The sequence below is a fragment of the Symsagittifera roscoffensis genome, chromosome 7 (assembly GCF_963678635.1).
Source record: "Symsagittifera roscoffensis chromosome 7, txSymRosc1.1, whole genome shotgun sequence".
Classification (NCBI taxonomy): Eukaryota; Metazoa; Xenacoelomorpha; order Acoela; family Convolutidae; genus Symsagittifera; species Symsagittifera roscoffensis.
Window position 1 is genome coordinate 25,382,234 of NC_087068.1, and position 18,456 is coordinate 25,400,689.

The 18,456-nt window shown below is 34.1% G+C and overlaps 1 protein-coding gene across 5 annotated transcripts in view; it reads left to right on the plus strand.

Moving 5' to 3' along the window:
• The first annotated feature begins 425 nt into the window (after positions 1-425).
• Positions 426-18,456, plus strand: part of LOC134851158 (four and a half LIM domains protein 2-like) — a 28,065-nt gene continuing 10,034 nt past the window's right edge. The window contains exons 1-2 of one of the 5 annotated variants that reach the window (XM_063867123.1): positions 426-741; positions 1,223-1,336. The gene's annotated coding sequence lies outside the window, so the exon portion shown is untranslated. Of the gene's footprint in view, positions 742-1,217; positions 1,337-18,456 lie in introns of all 5 variants that reach the window. The other 4 variants (XM_063867119.1, XM_063867122.1, XM_063867121.1 and 1 more) reach the window with 4 other exon arrangements.

Genomic DNA, 18,456 nt, shown 5'->3' on the forward strand with positions numbered 1-18,456 from the left:
GACGCCAATGGAGAGTAAATTTAAAGGGGAGCGCGCGACAAAAAAACTCCATTTGGAAAATTCTCTAGTGCTTTCACAGCAACTGGATAATTTTGTTGCTTATTTAGACTTTTTTTCTTGTTTCTTTTGTTTTCCGGTCACTTAACATCATTTTTAGGGAGATGCGCAGCAAGCAACTATCCATTTGACAATTGGTCACCTACTCTCCGTAAAGTGCTTCATTTGAAATACTGATTTAGTGAGAAGCATTAACAACTACTTTTTTCAGCCAGCATAATATGCCGCTTTTCGTGTATTCGTGATTTTTTGTAAAAGATATTTAATATTTTAAAGGTCGGCTGGGTCCCAAAAACGCTTTTTTGCCGAAAGAAATATTTATAAATGCTAAAAATTATCTTTTTCTGATGCGTGTGGCTAAATTTCCTCTTTAAATATTTGTTCTAAATAACAGCGAGTTAGCTAAGACTCAGTTGGCTCAAGGAGCGATAGGATTATTTGTTCGTCAATCGATTTTTGAGGGAAAAAATTACCACATATGGAAGTGGCGCTTATCTTCTAAGTAATTGGGAATAGCTGTCAAATACAGCAGAAGAGCAAAGTCTTTCAGTTAGCGATTAGTGTGACAATTCAGCCCTCAAGTTCAATTTCAACTGTTCCTAATCTGTCTTATCTTGGATCTTGCCTTCAGGTAAATTAGTCTGAGTATCTTCATTTAAACGTTTTACCTTCTTTGAATTACAGGTAAGTAAGTTTTTTTTGACTTGTTACATTTTTTGTTTGCGATGGAAAATATGAAATTGTGATAGTAGACAGAAGACTTCATGAATAAACTAAAACCATTTTTGAAATTTTAGCTTTAAGAAAAACCTTTTTTATATGACATTGAGATCATCAAACAATGATATCAAAAATAATATAAATGAATTAATGAAAAACTGTTTCAAAAAACGTGCATTTGGAAAAAGTGGTTTTTGAGTTAATATGTTTGCGTGCGGCGGTAGTAGGTTGCCTTGAAAGGCTCCTATGCATGGAAGCCGGTATGTCATTTTGCCCTCTCCTATAATTTTATTCTGACCGCTTTTATTAATATACTCTTGGGAATTTTCCTGGATGAGGAAAAGTAAGTAAAAAAGAGCTAAATGAATCATAGTTGAACGCTCTGGTGTATTAAATGTGAAAATACAAATTTATAAATGAATATTTTCAATTGTTCTAAGAATAGTGGCAAGTTACGGTGAGAGAAAGTGGACGTCCAGTGACAGTTTGATTGGATTCCCACTCAAAGGAAAGACTATTGACGCACGAGAAAATGGGACAACGTACGAGCTCCGAGTGAGTAAGTTGCATGCACGGCTTTTAGCACGCGAATCGTGGGTTCGAATCCAACTTTGGTCCCAGTCGGAGTGTTAATGATGTTATCAATTATCATCCCTTCAAGGTAGGAGCGGTTAAATGGGTATGACACCCCTTCTCTAGGATGGCCCTGAGGGTTGCTTCTCATCTCTTTGCTGACAAGACTGTAGTGCTCCTGCTTAATAATGACATGCATTATGTGAGTTTTTTTTCTGGGCTGCTTAAAAAAAAGGGAAGAAGATTTTCTAGCTTTCAGTTATATTGGTAGGTGTTTTAACCGACCAGAATGCGATAAAATTTGAAATATTAAAAAATAGACATGAAGGAAGAAATACTGCCTTATTTAGAAGACATTTAAAACTTTTATTTAGAAGGGGTGATTTTTTGAGTAGCTACCATAGGATGAATTATTAAATAGATCCCATTTCAGGGCTGTTTGCAAAGAACAGCTTTTTCGGTTTGCTATAATGCTTTGCACATTCGTTTGCATTTCTCTTTTTAAAAAAACATAGCACCATGCAATACGCAATTAGACTTTCGCTGCTTAAACGATTCTAAAAACTAGTCTGGTTCTAAAATTCAGCAGAAATCTGAGTATGTTTATCTGGTCGTTGAGTGGTCATCTGAAATGGAAGCTTGTGGGCAAAAAGCGCGTTAGTTTAAATATACCATGCAAATAAAATAATAGTTCAAGCAATTACAAAAAAAACTTTTCGTTTCAGGGTAAACCTTGATTTTTTCTGCTTCTCTTTCATGTGCCTTGTAAGGGAATTTTTCAATTTGAAAAAATCATCCCATACGCTATTTCAAATTCAAACTGATTACCCTTGCGATAAGCAAGGCAAGACTTTGTTCACGACTCATTTCATCTCCTGGACTCCTTAATCTTCTTGCGTGCTCAATTTCTTGAAAATTCAAATAAAACTACTTAATTTAAATAGTAATTAGGTAAAGCCCTTTTTAGGTGGTTCCAATTTTTTTGGGTTCGTGGTTTTCGTCCTAGATTATGTCGGTTCATTTTCCGTTTTTTTTGCAAAGCCATTTTTTATTTGATAGGATTTAGTTTTGGCTTAATTTCTAGCGCATGTGTTTTGTTCCAATTTAAACAGTTTTCAGTCAGTTTCTGATTTTGGGTTATTATAAGTTTTTTCATTTGTTGTTTCGTTTTATTTTTTAATATTTAAAAAGTTTCAGTTTGTATTGTATCGGCTCAGTCAACTTATTTGGCTTTTTTTGAGGGCAAATATATTCGCATGCGATTATGTGTTTCAGATTGGACGGGTCGAAAATTTTTAAAAATTTTATGAAATTTTCTATGACAACACAGTTTTGTTTTCGGCTCAATTAGGGTTCGACCCAAAGTTTATTGCCGCTCGGTAATTGATTTTCAATTCTTTTAAGACTATTTATCAACTTCGTTCTAAGCAACCTTAATTTTTTTGTAGCTGTATCTTTTTCAACTTTTCAATTTATTTTTTCCAAGTAATTTTTTAACTTAATTTTTCAGAAATTTTTGCAAGTATTTTTTCAACGTCATTTTTCAGAATTGTTTTTTGCGCTCCGCCTCTGTGTAAACTATGTGTCTCTTAACCTAATGTTTGGATCCATAAGCTTGTCTCAATTCAATTTGGATTATTTTCGGATTAATTTGGAATGAAGATGGAATAATTCACTTGCCTATTTTACGCGGTAATATAAAATTGGAATTTCTAGTCGAATTACTTATTCCAATTGAGCAATTTTCAAACTCCCATATCTTCATAAAAATAGTTGCAGATGATTATCTTTTTTAGTTTTGAGCTCATGGAGCAGTATATTTCAGACTGTATAAAAAATGTCCGTCAAAAATTGTTAGTTCTAAAACATCGAAATTTGTCTGATGAAAATACTCCGATTTTTTTTGCGCCACCACTTCCAGTTTCTGTTTCTTATCACTGTCAAAAGGATTAATCACTATTATATCTCCTCCTGAAGTTAGCTAAGGAGAAACCGTTTTAACCCCAGGAGTTCCGTCAGAAAATGAAAATTACTTTAGCCTCATCCTGAAATAGTTATGCTCTAAGAGCGTCGATTTTGTGCGCATTTTGAGGCAGGTTCAGAAATTTATTCGTCTTTAAGATATACTTATAAAACAAGTAGTTGTTGCGCCCATTTGATGGGCATGCTATCTAGCCTACCACTCGCGAAGCATTTTTTTTATCGAAATAAACATAAGTAGTTTGAAGTTTTTACCCCATAATAACGTCCCAGAAATCGAACAAAAAACTCATAAGCCCCAAAATCCAGTTGATTTTTATTAAGATCTATAATTTTTTTTAATTCTCGGGTTAGGGGGCTGTTATGGGAAAGATTCGAAATAGCTATGGGCCAATCGAGTGGTATACTGAAATATCTGCCCAAAGATACAGATGGGGAAAAAGAAGGGGATTTATAGCGACATCAGCCTTATAACAGACAGTTTGAACCCAGCCCGATCTCGCTAATTTGTGCCCTCTGCCCACGCAAGATTAAAGGAAGCCATATTAAATTCTCGCACCACGGGTTTCTAATCGACTGCCTAATCCTGCTTCCCTGCGCACCATTGAGCTCTCTCTTCTTTACCTTGCCTTGTTTTCATTTCTTATTTTTCTACCAAAAATACCACCCATACCTCAAAACCACCCGTAGTTAGTTTCTTCAATCTTTAATGAGTTTTTAAAATTTTGCTATAGAAATTGTCATCGCGAACAATTTCAAGTTTCAAGTTTTTTCAATAATATTTTGTCCAATTGCGAGGATTGGACTTTCTTTCTCTTCAAATTTTTGAGTGTTTCTCTGTTTGCTAGTCTTGAAGTTTACCGCTCAAACGTACACGCTCATTCAGAGTAAAATAGATTAGAAAGTTATCATGCAATAAAGTAAATTGAATATCTTTGGATTCAAGGAAGTTTATCTTCGACTTTTTTGTTGAGAAAAATTACTAGTTTTGTGAATAGACTGGTTCAATTGCCTTCTGTTTTTTGTTTGCTAAAAAGGGCTGTATTGCTAAATATAAACTATATATATTTTTTAAAGAAATGGGAAATAAATCGTGTATAGTCCAATGAAGTGCGTCTTCTTTTTTGCATCGATACACTTGGTTGATTCAAATAAAATAGTATGAGTGTTCAAAGAAAAGTTCTAAAACAATCGACGCAATTTTGTACTTTCCTTCCTTTTGATGTTAAAAACACTCGTTTGCAAAAAAAACTTGGCCAATACTTGGTGAGAATAACTTTTTGTGTTATTTTAATTTCGGTAGTTTCTTCGAAATAAATTTGATCAAATATTTGAATGAGCACTTTTTCTTATTTCTCAAGCGAACTCTTTTGTCTATAAATCAATAAATCAGAGCGATTGATTCAATTTGGGTGGCCAGCTGACTGCGTGGTCTAATTAGATTGTCTCTCAGACACCTTCTCTGCTGGTGCTAAAGTAAGAAGGTAAGAAAAGGTAAGAATTCGACAATTTATGCAGTTGCCCCACAAGTCGCTGTTTGCCACAGGGAGGTTCAATTTAAAAAACCCTAGTCGGGTTTATTTCTGTTCATTGTGTATCGAAATTTTACAATTTCTCAACTTCTGTCCCATTATATTGAAATTTCGTTAAAATTTTTTGAAGCGTTCTAATCAATTTTGAAATAGTTTAGCAAACAACCGTTACTCACTCGAAATTTGGTGTGTGATTTCTATTTCAATAGTTAGGAAGTTATTGGGACTTTCTCTGAATTGATGAAGTACTTTTATTTAATTTGAAAGAAATTATAGAAAAAATACAAAAACAAACAAGGATAGCCGATTACTGTGCAAGAAGCACAGAATGTTCCGATCAGTCTTTAAAAAAATCAAATTAGTGTCGTTTTTTCGGAGTGGTGTGATAAAGGAATCTGAGCGAAAAAGTAGAGCTTAGGCATTTTCGTCAGTCATGGTAAAATATGCTAATTGGAAAACAATTTTTGAAGACAAATAACAAGAAATTAAAATTTTTTTTTTGTTTAATTTTTCAGTACTTTTTTCTCAAATTTTAGAAGTTTTTGATTCCTGAGATGAAACTAAAAACTCCAAAAACTAACTTCTATTGAGTAAAACTAAATTTTCAAGGCTTAAATTAAGCATAAATAAACTAATGTAAGCCTGCTCACTCGCTCGAAGTTAGACGAAAAATCAAAAATTTCAAACCGCTTTTTCTCGACACTGGGGAAATTTCTTTGAAATTTTTTAAATGTTCAAATTACAACTGAAAGGGCTTTTGTATGATGTATCAATCTTTCCAGTCCGATGATTGTTTGTGGTAGCTGATTTAGCGTGGCGAACAAAAAGAAAAAAGAAAACACATACACCCGAATAATAAGTTCCTCCGCATTTTCAATGGTCTGAACATGAAGGATAGCCCGTTGCTATTTAAGTAGCTCAGAATGTTCAAACTAAAGTCTGTAAAAAACACGCCATTTTTTTAAAAATTTTTGTCGTTTTTCTGCGTGGTGTGATAAAAGGATCTGAACAAAAATTTACAACTTAGCAATATTCGACAACCATAGTAAAATAGACAAACTGGACAACAGTTTTTGAAGAAGAATGACTAGAAAAATAAAAACAAATCATAAAAAATATTTTAAAAATTCAAATTTTTTTTCAGTTTTTTTTTCAGAAATTTTTGATCCCTAAATGGCGTTAAAAAACTCCAAAACTAATTTTGTCGAAAATCAAGTTTTGTGAGCCTTCAAATCAAGTTGTGTCTTTCAAATCACGACTGAAATTATTTTAATAAGATATACCACTCAACTCTCTCCGAGGATTAGTTGTGGTAGCTGATTAGCGTGGAAACAAAAGAAAAGAAGTAAAACACAACCAAATACAAAGTTCCTCCCCATTTTCAATGGTGGTAACCACAAAGTAAGCAGGCGCTTAAAAGTTTTTCAGGAGAAGTCTTAAAAGTTTCTAATAACTACAGATGTGCATTCATACATATTGATGCATTTATGAATGCTCTTAGGTATATCTGCATTTTTTGAGTTCGATTGAAATTCAGCTGCTGAAAGTGACGTAAATAGCACTCTGCAAATACGAACGTGGAAATGGCACGAAAAAACGAACAATTTCTAGTTTTGAAAGTGGAATTTAATTTTCAGATTTCTAGCGGAATGAAAATTTTACCAATTGATCCAATTTTCTCTTGTTGGGTTCGTATTATCAAAAAAAGCGCCAATCATACATTGTTATAGAAATTCAAAGAGCTTAAAGGAATGTTTTTTTTTTAAATTTGAAAGTTGAGATTTTTTTCAAGAAAGTCAGTGTTTTTTATGTTTACTTGGGTTCATTACTCTTTCCCAATCTTAGATTGGCTATGTTGATAGTGCCTGAATTATTTTGCAAAAGAAAATATAGACCTTAATAACTAACATACTAACATAACTAAACCCCCCCCCCCCCCCCCACACACACACACACACACACACAGATGCTTAACCGTTGAATTATTTCTTTGTTGGGGTGGCAATTCTTTTAAAATATCATAACAAGATCCGACAACATCTGTGTGCCCTTGCACTTACTTAGCAACTTGAACTTTGATGACTCCCTAACTTTTCGTGCCCTATGGGTAACTGGATATAATCGCTAATGTGGGAGTGAATGAGACGTCTCTGAACCTTTCTTATTTCTTGGCTCATTGAACCACAATTAATGTGCTAAAATGTTTCCCTTGAATTTATTTCAAACTCTTGATTTAATCTACTTTGAAATAGGTCGTGATTCATGATTTGATTCGCCTTCATTGAGGCACAAAAATAGTCCTTTTAACAATTTATTTTAATACCTGTTATATTTAAAAATTTATTTCGCGATTTAGGCAAATTGTGATAACCGATTCCCAATTTACTATCCCTTGTGTTATAATTGCTTCTCGATGGCAGGTTTTTTCTGATATCTAATTATGCTTTTACTCACTGCTTTTTTATACAGTATATCGAATTTTCCTTCAATAAAGTATAATAATTTTTGCAATTATATGCAATACTGAACTTATAATTTCGGTTTCGGCATATCGCTGGTCTTTTAGCGTGATGGGTCTTAAAAGGCTAATAATAATATATTCCAATTTTTCCTGCGTTGAATTCTAATTGCTCTTTTTTTTCTTATCATTATTCATGTGCTGCTAATACCGCATTTTGGGAGTTTTTCAAATTTTTGTGAATTGAAAAAAGTAATTATCATCCAGTTTTGTCTCGTGGTTTTTTACTGAATTTCAGAGCTGTCAAAATAGCTAATATACTTATTTAGTTCTGTTTTTGTGCAACTAAATGAAATTAGGTCAGATTTGATTTCTTATTGATCTTGAAAAGCATCAAATATTGACCCATTTCCGTCGACTATTTCAGTGCGAAAGAAAAGTTAATTAAATTTTAACAGTTTCCTCAAAATGAAGGGAAAAGAGCATCCTCGAAGTAAACAATCGTAGCTTGCGTTTTCAGATGTCATCAAACACAAATCCCCCGGTTTGATATAGGATTGCAGTTTCTCAATTGTGATAAAGTCTTCGCCAAATATGCTTGGTTAGTTGTCTTCTTGCGGATCAATTTGTCTGATAAGGGTTTAGGCTGACCGCTTTAATGTATTTTTTTTCGATTGTTTGATGCCTTTATTTGTGTGATCTAGACTTCTACTGTTAAAATTTTTGGGCTTCTACCGAAATACATGGTTCTTTATACTTTTTTACATAAATTCATTTTAGCCTTGAGGTGCTTTTTATGCGAGACACCGTTTTCGTGGCCAATTTTCCCGTAAGATGTTTTACTTCCTAACATATTTCTCAAAGTGTACTAACTGGGCAAAACTTTGTAAAGTCAAGATATTGAAAACTAGTTTTGTTGTGATGATTAGTCTTAATCAGGGGCGAATCTAGGATTTTCTCGAGGGAGCAATTTTCATAAAATGTTCGAAAATTTTGTCAATCGTCTTGAAAATTTTCTGAGCTCTCATAAATCACTAATTAGACCCTATTTTGACCAAAACTTTTGCACCGCAGGCAAGGTTTTAAAAAAAACAAGCAAATGAAGGCTTTTTTGGTATTTACTTTTTGGAATTTTTTTGACCGAAAAATTGCGTTTTTTGGCGTGCGCTATCCCCTCTTAATTCCTATATATTGGCGCCCAAGGCACCTTTTAAAAAAGTAAGGTCGGTCAGCAAAAATCGGGTATCACAAAATAGTACAAAGAGGGAACACTTTGGGTCGGCGATAGGTGGTCGAACCGCTGAGTGAGGCGTCCGCCAACCCGCCCCCTTCTTCGCTTCCTTCCTAAATCAGCTACTGGTCTAAATTAAGGCAACAGCAACAAAATCCAATTGCAACTTTTCGAAAGTTTTCTCGGGCGTTTATTAGTTCGACTTATGTAATATATCAGGTCTCACAAAATGCTATAAAGACCATATTTTGCTGTAGAGCATCGCAGTTAAAGCTGCTTCTGCCCATAGAAAAAGAACTTGAAAATAACCTTTATCATTGAAATTTACGAAAACAAAATATTCCTACATTACGACGCCAAACTGTGCATTCCGTGCATTGTATGCGGATTCCACAACAGGCCAAAATCAGATTTGTCGCGGAATCCACATCATTGCTAATTTTCTTTGATCTTCTTTGCTGTTATGGATTCCACAAACAAATACTTAAAACACTGTTCCGCTCAAAATTGCTCCAAAATTACACGAATTTGCGGAATCCGCAAATTGTAAGTGGAATCCGCATTTTGTTTGCGGAATCCGTTTATATATATGTATATATGTCGAAGCGTTTAAAATCATATCTTTTAATTGCATGATTTGATTTGGCTAGGTTAGGAATATACTAAACCAATGTTTGAGATTAATGGAATCCCAGTTACTGACCACTATTTGTGATCGATTAAATCCCAAATACTGAACTAATTCGACGATTTGCTATGGGTTGTGTTTCTAATCATTCTCAACCTAATGACTCCAAATAATGAATTTATTGCATATTTATTCCATATTATTCCAGTTTTTGGGATTCCATCAATCCCAAATACTGATCAGTAATTGGGATCGATGGAATCCCAAATGCTGACCTAATTTGGCGATATGCTGTGTGTTTTGCTTCCATACACTCTCAATTCAATGACTACAATTACTGAGTTTATTCGGCGTTATGCTTCGAAAATCAGTATTTGGGATTGAAGCAATCCCAAATACTGACCTAATTTGGTGATATGTTGTGTGTTGTTTTTCTCAGTGACTCCAAATGTTGAAATTATTCGGTGTTGTGTTTCCAAAACACTAAAAGATGACATCCACCGACTTAGGTAACCAATGTTTTGAGACTTGTTCGTGGATTCCGCTGACAATGGTTAAGTCCTTGCTTTTAAATTCCGCCTTGCTAGAGATAAGAATTCCAGCTCTCGCTTTTAATTGTTCATATGCAAGTTCAGTATTGAGCAAAATTCGAAATCCACTTACAGTTTACGAAATATGCTTACATTTGCGGATTCGGCTTACAAAATTTGCGGATTCCATCTACATTTGCGGATTTGACTTACATTTTGTGGAATCCACTTAAATTTTGCAGAATCCAAAACAACTAGCTATATTCACTGGTTGCGGAGTCCGCGGCAAAACAAATGTGCCGACAATTTTACGTTACACTCATATGTACGCGGAAGCCACGGAAGTTTTGTAAGTGGAATCCACTTACATTTTGGAACATGTTGAAAGATTAGTTTCTGGAATCCAGGAACAAACAGACACAAAATTGTACGCCTATCCAGTGCACAGTTTGGCCTCGTAATGTAAAACCAATTCCCATATGACCAAAAAAAATTCAGTATTCAGAGTTCTGAGTATGTTTTTGCAAGCTCTAATAAGCTGATTACACCTGCTAGACTTTTTCCCAGGTAAATAACCTGTCTAACAGAATCACTTGAATCATTTGATAGATTGACTTATATTCAATTTAAATTCTGGGCTGATGCTTTACATTTATAGTCTGGCACTCTGAAGGCTGAGGGTTCGAATCCAGCCCGGAACTGTTTTTTCGATAACTGAAAAATTTTTCTCATGAAAAAAATCACGGGTTATTTTTTGTCTGATTAAACTTGTCGGCCTAATTGCCACAGCGTGGATTTTGCATACTATTAGAATATAGCTCCTTAAAAATTGGAACTTTGTTTTCATATATTGGTTTAATGGTGAGATTCTGCAGATTTGAAAAAAAACCTCATATTTTTATATACGATTTTTGGACTAATTATGAACTTTTTCTACTCATGCTATTTTCATTGAAAGCATCTTTGTTTTTTTAAATGATTGTATTGATCTGATTGCAAAAACTCTGAAAAAAAATTTTCCGCTTTGACGAAAGATTTCTTTGTCCAGTTTGAGTTGATAGAAAAGTTTTTATGAACCAAAAGGGCGCCAGACAACGGCTACTCGCGGCTACTCTTCAAATATTTGATTAAAAAACACTCGGAAGATGTGTTTTTTTTTCAAAAAACTTGAGTATATTTTTTCAAAATCTGAATACTGTTTTTTTACCACTTGTTGTGCGAAGCTTCGATTCTCTCCTGTTTTCATTTCAAGCTTGCAAAATTTCGAATCACATTCAAAATGTTGCTGATAACCCACTATGATAGGAACGATTTTTGATGGAACTAAGCGAAGTTTGGTCAGATTTGATTTCTTACTGATCTTGAAAATCATCAATTATTGACCCATTTCCGTCGACTATTTCAGTGCGAAAGAAGAGTTAATTAAATTTTAACAGTTTCCTCAAAATGATGGGAAAGAGCATCCTCGAAGTAAACAATCGTAGCTTGCGTTTTCAGATGTCATCAAACACAAATCACCCGGTTTGATATAGGATTTCAGTTTCTCAATTGTGATAAAGTCTTCGCTTAATATGCTTGGTTAGTTGTCTTCTTGAGGATCGATTTGTCTAATAAGGGTTTAGGCTGACCGCTTTAATGTATTTTTTTCTTTTTTTTTTCGATTGTTTGATGCCTTTATTTGTGTGATCTAGACTTCTACTATTAAAATTTTTAAGCTTCTACCGAAATACATGCTTTTTTTCTACATAAATTCATTTTAGCCTTGAGGTGCTCTTTATGCGAGACACCGTTTTTGTGGCCAATTTTCCCGTAAGATGTTATTACTTCTTAACGCATTTCTCAAAGTGGACTAACCGGGCAAATTTTTATAAAGTTAAGATGTTGAAAATTAGTTTTGTTGTGATAAGTGGTCTGAATCATGGACGAATCTAGGATTTTCTCGAGGGGAGGATTTTCATAAAATGTTCGAAAATTTTGTCTATCCTCTTGAAAATGTTCCGAGATTTCACAAACCACTAAAAAGACCCTATTTTGAACAAACTTTTTGCACCGCAGGCAAGGTCTAAAAAACAGGCAAATACAGGCGTTTTTGGCACTTTTTGGAAAATTTTCGATCGACAAAGTTGAGTTTTTTGGCGTGCGCTCTCCCCTCTTAATTCCTATATATTGGTGCACAAGGCACCTTTTAAAAAAGTAAGGTCAGTCAGCCAAAAATGGGTATCACAAATTAGTACAAAGAGGGAACACTTTGGTCGGCGGCAGGTGGTCGAACCGCTGAGTGAAGCGTCCGCCAACCCCCCCTTCTTCGCTTCCTTCCTAAATAAGCTACTGGTCTAAATTAAGGCAACCACAACAGAATCCAATTGCAACTTTTCGAAAACTTTCTCGGTCTTTTATTAAGTCGATTTATGTAATATATCAGGTCTCACAAAACGCTATAAGGACCATATTTTGCTATAGAACATAGCAGTCAAAGCTGCTTCTGCGCATTGAAAAAAAAACTTAATAATTGATTTGGCATTGAAACTTACGAAAACAAAATATTCCTCAAACCAATTCCTATATGAACAAAAGAAAGTTTCAGTAGTTAGATTTCAGAGTATGTTTTTGCAAGCTCCAATATGCTGATAACACTTGCTAATGTGGAATTTTTCCCAGGTAAACAACTTGTCTTATAGAATCACTTGAATCGTTTGATAGATTGACTTATATTCAATTTAATTTCTGGTGTTAAGCTTTACGTTTATAGTCTGGCTTTCCGAAAGCTGAGGGTTCGAATCCAGCACGGATCTGTTTTTTCGATAACTGAAAAATTTTTCTCATGAAAAAAATCACGGGTTATCTTTTGTCTGCTTAAACTTGTGGGCCTAATTGCCACAGCGTGGAATTTGCATATGGTTAAAGTATAGCTCATTGAAAGTCGGAATTTTTTTGATATTTGATTTAATGGTGAGATTCTGCAGATTTGAAAAAAACCTCATTTTTTAATATACGATTTTTAAAATTTAAATGAAGTTTTTTCTACTCATGCCTGAATTTAAAACCTGAATACTGCCATTTTTACCGCTTGTGGTGCGAATCTTCGCTTCGCTCCTGTGTTTATTTGATCTTTTGCAAAATTTTGAATCAGATTCAAAATTTTGCTGATAATCCACTTTGATAGGAACGAGTTTAATGTTTTTAAATATCCAGGTTTGCACGAGGCAGAAGCATCCAGCTAGTAAAAAGATATCAAAAGAGACCTAAATGTTTCGATATGTTTACTCTAGCAAGCAGCGTAGTGTATTAAGATGAACCTTCTTTTTTCTAACCTAACTCGCAAATAAGTGTTCATTAAAAGTGTTCACTTGTTTGGTGGCACTTTTGCTATAATCACGATCTGTAGCATTGAAAGACTCATAGCATTTGTTGTCTGCTTAATTTTGGCTACTGTTTGTTGTTTGTTAATCGTCCGTGGCTGAGTGATTAGTGCGTGAGACTCATAATCTCTAGGTCGCTGATCGAATCCGAGACATGGCCGATTTTTTTTCACGAGGCTTATTTCTACTATATAGAGCTGCTTTTTGTAGTGTTCTCGCTAGTGTTTGAGAAGCTTCGCCTTTGTGTAGTCAATTGTATGAGGTTCCTTACAGTTTTTAGCACTACGCTACACAAGCGAATGAGGGAGCTTCGTTTTGTAAGGCACAAGCACTACGAATGAAGACGCAAGCGCTACGAATGGAGGCAGACTCTTTTCTAAGTCGAATTGAGGGTTTTATCCAAGTGATTCACTAATTGGCAGCTATACGGAATGAAACAAGGAATTGAAACCCCAAAATGTTTCGTCTTTTGATTAAAATATAATGAGCTATCGGAAAATCTATTTGTAGTTAAAATATCTCTTAGACTAGAAAGTTTCTCATATGAAAAACAAAAAAGTTCTAACCTATTGTCAGAATTTTCAAACATTTGCAAGCTTCAAGTTAAAAAGTCAGCTTTATTAAAAAATTGAAAGGGTTTTGAATATAAGTTTTTATTTTATTTTGTAATGCAATTATGCAGTAACTTCTTTTATCAGCTATATTCTACAGTTAAATTTTTTTCTACAACGAACAAAAATGGTAACAAAAACTTTAAAAGCTTTTGAAAGTTTGATTTTTTTTTCAGTGGCGAGCTTTATGTTATACGACGAGTTTACGTGTTTCCTATTCGACTCTCATAAAGTTAAGTGCATTTTATCAGCAGGATTTTGGTTTTTTATTGGTGGGTGTTGTTTGGAAGAATTTGCAGGCTTTCAGTTTCAGTTGTAGCAAAAGCTAGATTTTCGCAAACTAAGCGGAAATTTTTTTATAAACGTTCGTTCTTATCCACTTATCTAAAAACATCTGGTTTTTTTGTTTGGTTACAACCAGCTCCTTCAACTATGATTTTACAAGCGAGCTAGCGAGTGTATTCTTGTAGTGTGATCCGTCTTTTCAACCGAGCTGCCTAATTAAAGTGCTCATAATCACGGTCGGTAGTATTAGAAATTTCATAATATCCGTTGTCTGCTTTGTGGCTAGTGTTTTTGATTTGTCAAGTTTCCGTGGCTGTGGTTAGTGTGTGAGTCTCATGAATCCGACAGGTTGCCCAATTGTTATTAATTCGAGGGTTATTTCTACTTTTATATAGCACTTTCTAGAGCTGCTTTTTGCCTTGTTCTTGCTAGTGTATGCGTCTTGATAGTCTATACAACTTGTTTGGAACTGATGTAATTTTGGAAATGTTTTTATGCCATTTGAGGCGTAATCATTTTTTATTTATTCAGGTCGTTTAGTTTTTTCTCAGAATGCTTTAAATTTTGTTCACACTCAGATTTAGCATTCGCGTTGAAAGTTCGCTCGCAAACTAGTTTGCTAAATGAAATGCAAAGCACGCTCTCCAATAACAGGCGTGGAGTTGGCAGAAAAACAAGAGCTTGTAAAAAAATTTTTACCTATCGATCTAGTTTTCTCCAATAATTGAAAATGCTGATTCCAGTGTTGTTCAGAAAAGTTACTTAAAATATTTTTGTGATTTGGGAAAAAATTCAGTTTTTAGATTTTTTAAATTTCGTTAGAAAAAACTATCCGCTTTTCTTGCTGCACAGATCAATTGATCAATTCAGAGAAAAGAGTTGATAGCATCAAACAAGAGCCGAAGATCTGATTTTGAAGTACTCTTGTTCTTAACCAAAAAACTTACTCAAAAACTAAGTAATTTTTCAACTGCGAAAATTGATAACAGAGGTTTCTTTTTGCGGAACTCTTACCGCTACTTGTACAGCTACTTTTTCAATTGATCAGTTTCTTTGCAACGCTGCTAGGAATCTGAAATATGAAAGAAATAATTGCGTAATTGTGTATGCTTAGAATATAATCAAAATTTTGAGCGTCAGTGAATTAAATTGACTCTCTATTACCAGCTTTTTCTTTTATTTTTAGAACATATTTTTTTTCTATGTTGTTCTTCCATAAAAATCTTTATTTTCTTTAACGTAGTGCGAGTAGATTGTGGATTATCTCTTTAAAATTTCTGGACTAGGTTTTTGGTCTTTTCTATCAAATATGCTGCTCTCAGAACTCGAAGCATTTAGCAAACTCTCATGTCACTTGTGCGCTTTAGGCAAATCCAGTTTTCAGCATGCAAGGGTTTTTTAGTTATACGGTTTTTATTGAGCTCGAAATTAATTTTGGTTTCTGACCTCCATATATGAATAACTAAATCCTTTTAGTATACGAGACAGGCAATTTTCGAGAAAATTTTATTCTAAAATTCTCAATTTTTGAAATTACCCGTTGTTGAGTGCTTTCAGGGTACTCTCAGGGGTTTCTCTGGAGTACTCCCAGGGGTTTCTCAGGGGTACTCTCTTAGTTTACGAGACAGGCAATTTTCGAGAAAATTTAATTCTAAAAAAATTCTCAATTTTATGAAATTACTTGTTGTTGAGTGCTTTCAGGGTACTCTCAGGGGTTGCAAATCTTTTCCTAAATCTCTCTTCTCAAATCCTTGTAGTTTTCGAGATATTATGTTTCTTATGATTTTCTCAAAAGTTTTCAAAAAAACATTTTTTTTTAAAATTCCAAAATTTTGAAGATCTCAATCCTGTTGTTGGAAATTGTAAGGATACTCTCAGGGGTTGCGAATCTTGCCTCTGAATTTGACTTCTCAAATCCTTGTAGTTTTCCAGATATGGCGTTTTGTACGATTTTTTCAAAATTCGATATAAAAAGTTTCACAAAATTTTTTATCTCTATAGTGAGGCTATGTCAGGGTACTCTCAGGAATTGCGATATTTGCTTCCAAATATGAATGCTCAAAACCTTGTAGTTTTCCAGATATGACGTTTTCTGTCATTTTTTCAAAAATTTTCAGAAAACTTAAATTTATTTTTTCTTAAAAATTTGAATTTCCAACTCTGTAGTGGAGCTGTCAGAGTATTTTCAGGTTCTCAGTAATTGTGAATCTTGCCTCCAAATATGAGTGCTCTAATCTTGTTGGTTTTCCAGATATGACGTTTTTTGTGTTTTTTTTTTTCAAAAATTTTCCGAAAACTTAAATTAAAACTCTTTTTTTATAATTTGAAATCCCTAACCTGTAGTTGTGGCTGTCAGAGTAATCTCAAGAATTGCGAATTTTGCTTCCAATTAAGAATGTCCAAATGTTTTTTTTCATGAGATACGACGATTTCTGTGATATTCAGAACTTTTCAGAAAACTCAGATTACAATATAATTCACAAAATTGAAATTCCCAACTCTGTAGTTAAGTGCTGCCAAAGTAGTGTCAAGTATTGCGAATATTGCCTTCAAATAAGATTTCTCAAATTTTGGTAGTTTTCAAGATGTGACATTTTATCTGGTTTTCAAAAATAAAATTTTTATCGAAAACTTAATCTTGAAGTTTCTCAAAATTTGAGTTTCCCAACTTTGTAGATCCCAACATTTGTAAGAGTACTCTCAGGAGTTGCAAATCTTGCGTCCAACTGCGACTGCTCAATTGTTTTAGTTTCCGAGATGGGACGTTTCAAAGAGATGAGATTTTTTAAAGAACTTATATAAAACTTCACAGAATTTCATGGCTTTTCAAAACTTGCATTCCAGTATATGCGGTTTTTTATGAGTTGTTACACACCAGTTGTTCTTAAGCTTAATGTGCTCAGTGCGGTCCCTTCATACATTAAAACACATTTGATAATAACCCAAAGTTTCTTTAAAATGCAGTTATTGGAAGAAATAAGAAGGCGCTGGACTATTCGTATTTATCTAGTTATGCAATAGAACATGCTAAATTTATCCAGTCTCGGCCATTGCTTGAAAATGCTAGTTGTTTGTTTATCAGTTTGTTGAAAATAATCAGTTGAAAAAGCTTAAACATGGCGAGACAATGTGCCCACATTTCAGTCAATGATAGATTTCATCTGCGGTTCATTTAAGTCAACATATGATGAAAATTTGAATTAGTTTTTGCGAGCGTTATGTCCGCCTAGTTTCATGTCCGACCCGTATATGCTAGAGGGGGGTTGAGAAATTAGTAGATAAGCAAATTAGACGGAGGTACTTAAAAGAAAGGTACTTACCCATGCTAGAGTAATGCGGCTCAAAAATTATTAATAATTGAACGGAGGCGAGTGAATTTCACCAGCGATAATGTCTCTGGTTACTTCTGGTTAATTTTGTTACTTCTCTCGGCAAAGAAGGTTTGTGTCCCGTGTAAGCGAAGTGCCAATTCCTGTCTGCGTTCAGCTCAAAATGATCAGAAACAGAACAAGACTGCTCGTATCAGGGCGAAGCCCTGAATGTTCCGACTGCCTTTTAATGTTTATGGAGCAGTAATAACCTATAAAAAAATTAAATATAATAAAGTAAAATGAAAATTTGAATTTTTTTATGAAAACCATCCCCCCACAGCTCAAAATGACCAGAAACAGAACAAGACTGCTCGTATCAGGGCGAAGCTCTGAATGGTCCGACTGCCTTTTAATGTTTATGGAGCAGTAATAACCTATAAAAAATTAAGTAATAAAGTAAAATGAAAATTTGAAATTTTTTATGAAAACCATCCCCCCACAGCTCAAAATGACCAGAAACAGAACAAGACTGCTCGTATCAGGGCAAAGCCCTGAATGTTCCAACTGCCTTTTAATGTTTATTGAGCAGTAATAACCTATAAAAAATTAAATGTAATAAAGTAAAATGAAAATTTGAAATTTTTTATGAAAATCATCCCCCACAGCTCAAAATGACCAGAAACAGAACAAGACTGCTCGTATTAGGGCGAAGCCCTGAATGTTCCGACTGCCTTTTAATGTTTATGGAGCAGTAATAACCTATAAAAAATCAAATGTAATAAAGTAAAATGAAAATTTGAAATTTTTTATGAAAATCAATTATGGCAAATAAGATTAAATCTCCGCTTACGCGTTAATAGCGCGAAATATATCGCGCGTTAATTGTCCCAAATTGGCCAAAATGGCAATCTTTAAACCCCCATAACTTTACGAAAAATGATCACAGGTAAAATATTTTTTCAAATTTAAGCTCAGGACAACAAAACCTTTTGAATGATATCAAAAATTCCGTCAATAGTGGCTAGTTGAAAAGTCGAAATTTGTCTGAAGAAAAAAAACCACCACGAGCACAAATATTCCGTTACTTTCGTATCGAAAGTCTGAACAATAAAAGCTCGGGTCGAATTGTGATAAGACCGATTCGACCCAAAAAAAGTTTTGATTCGAAGCATTCCACCAAA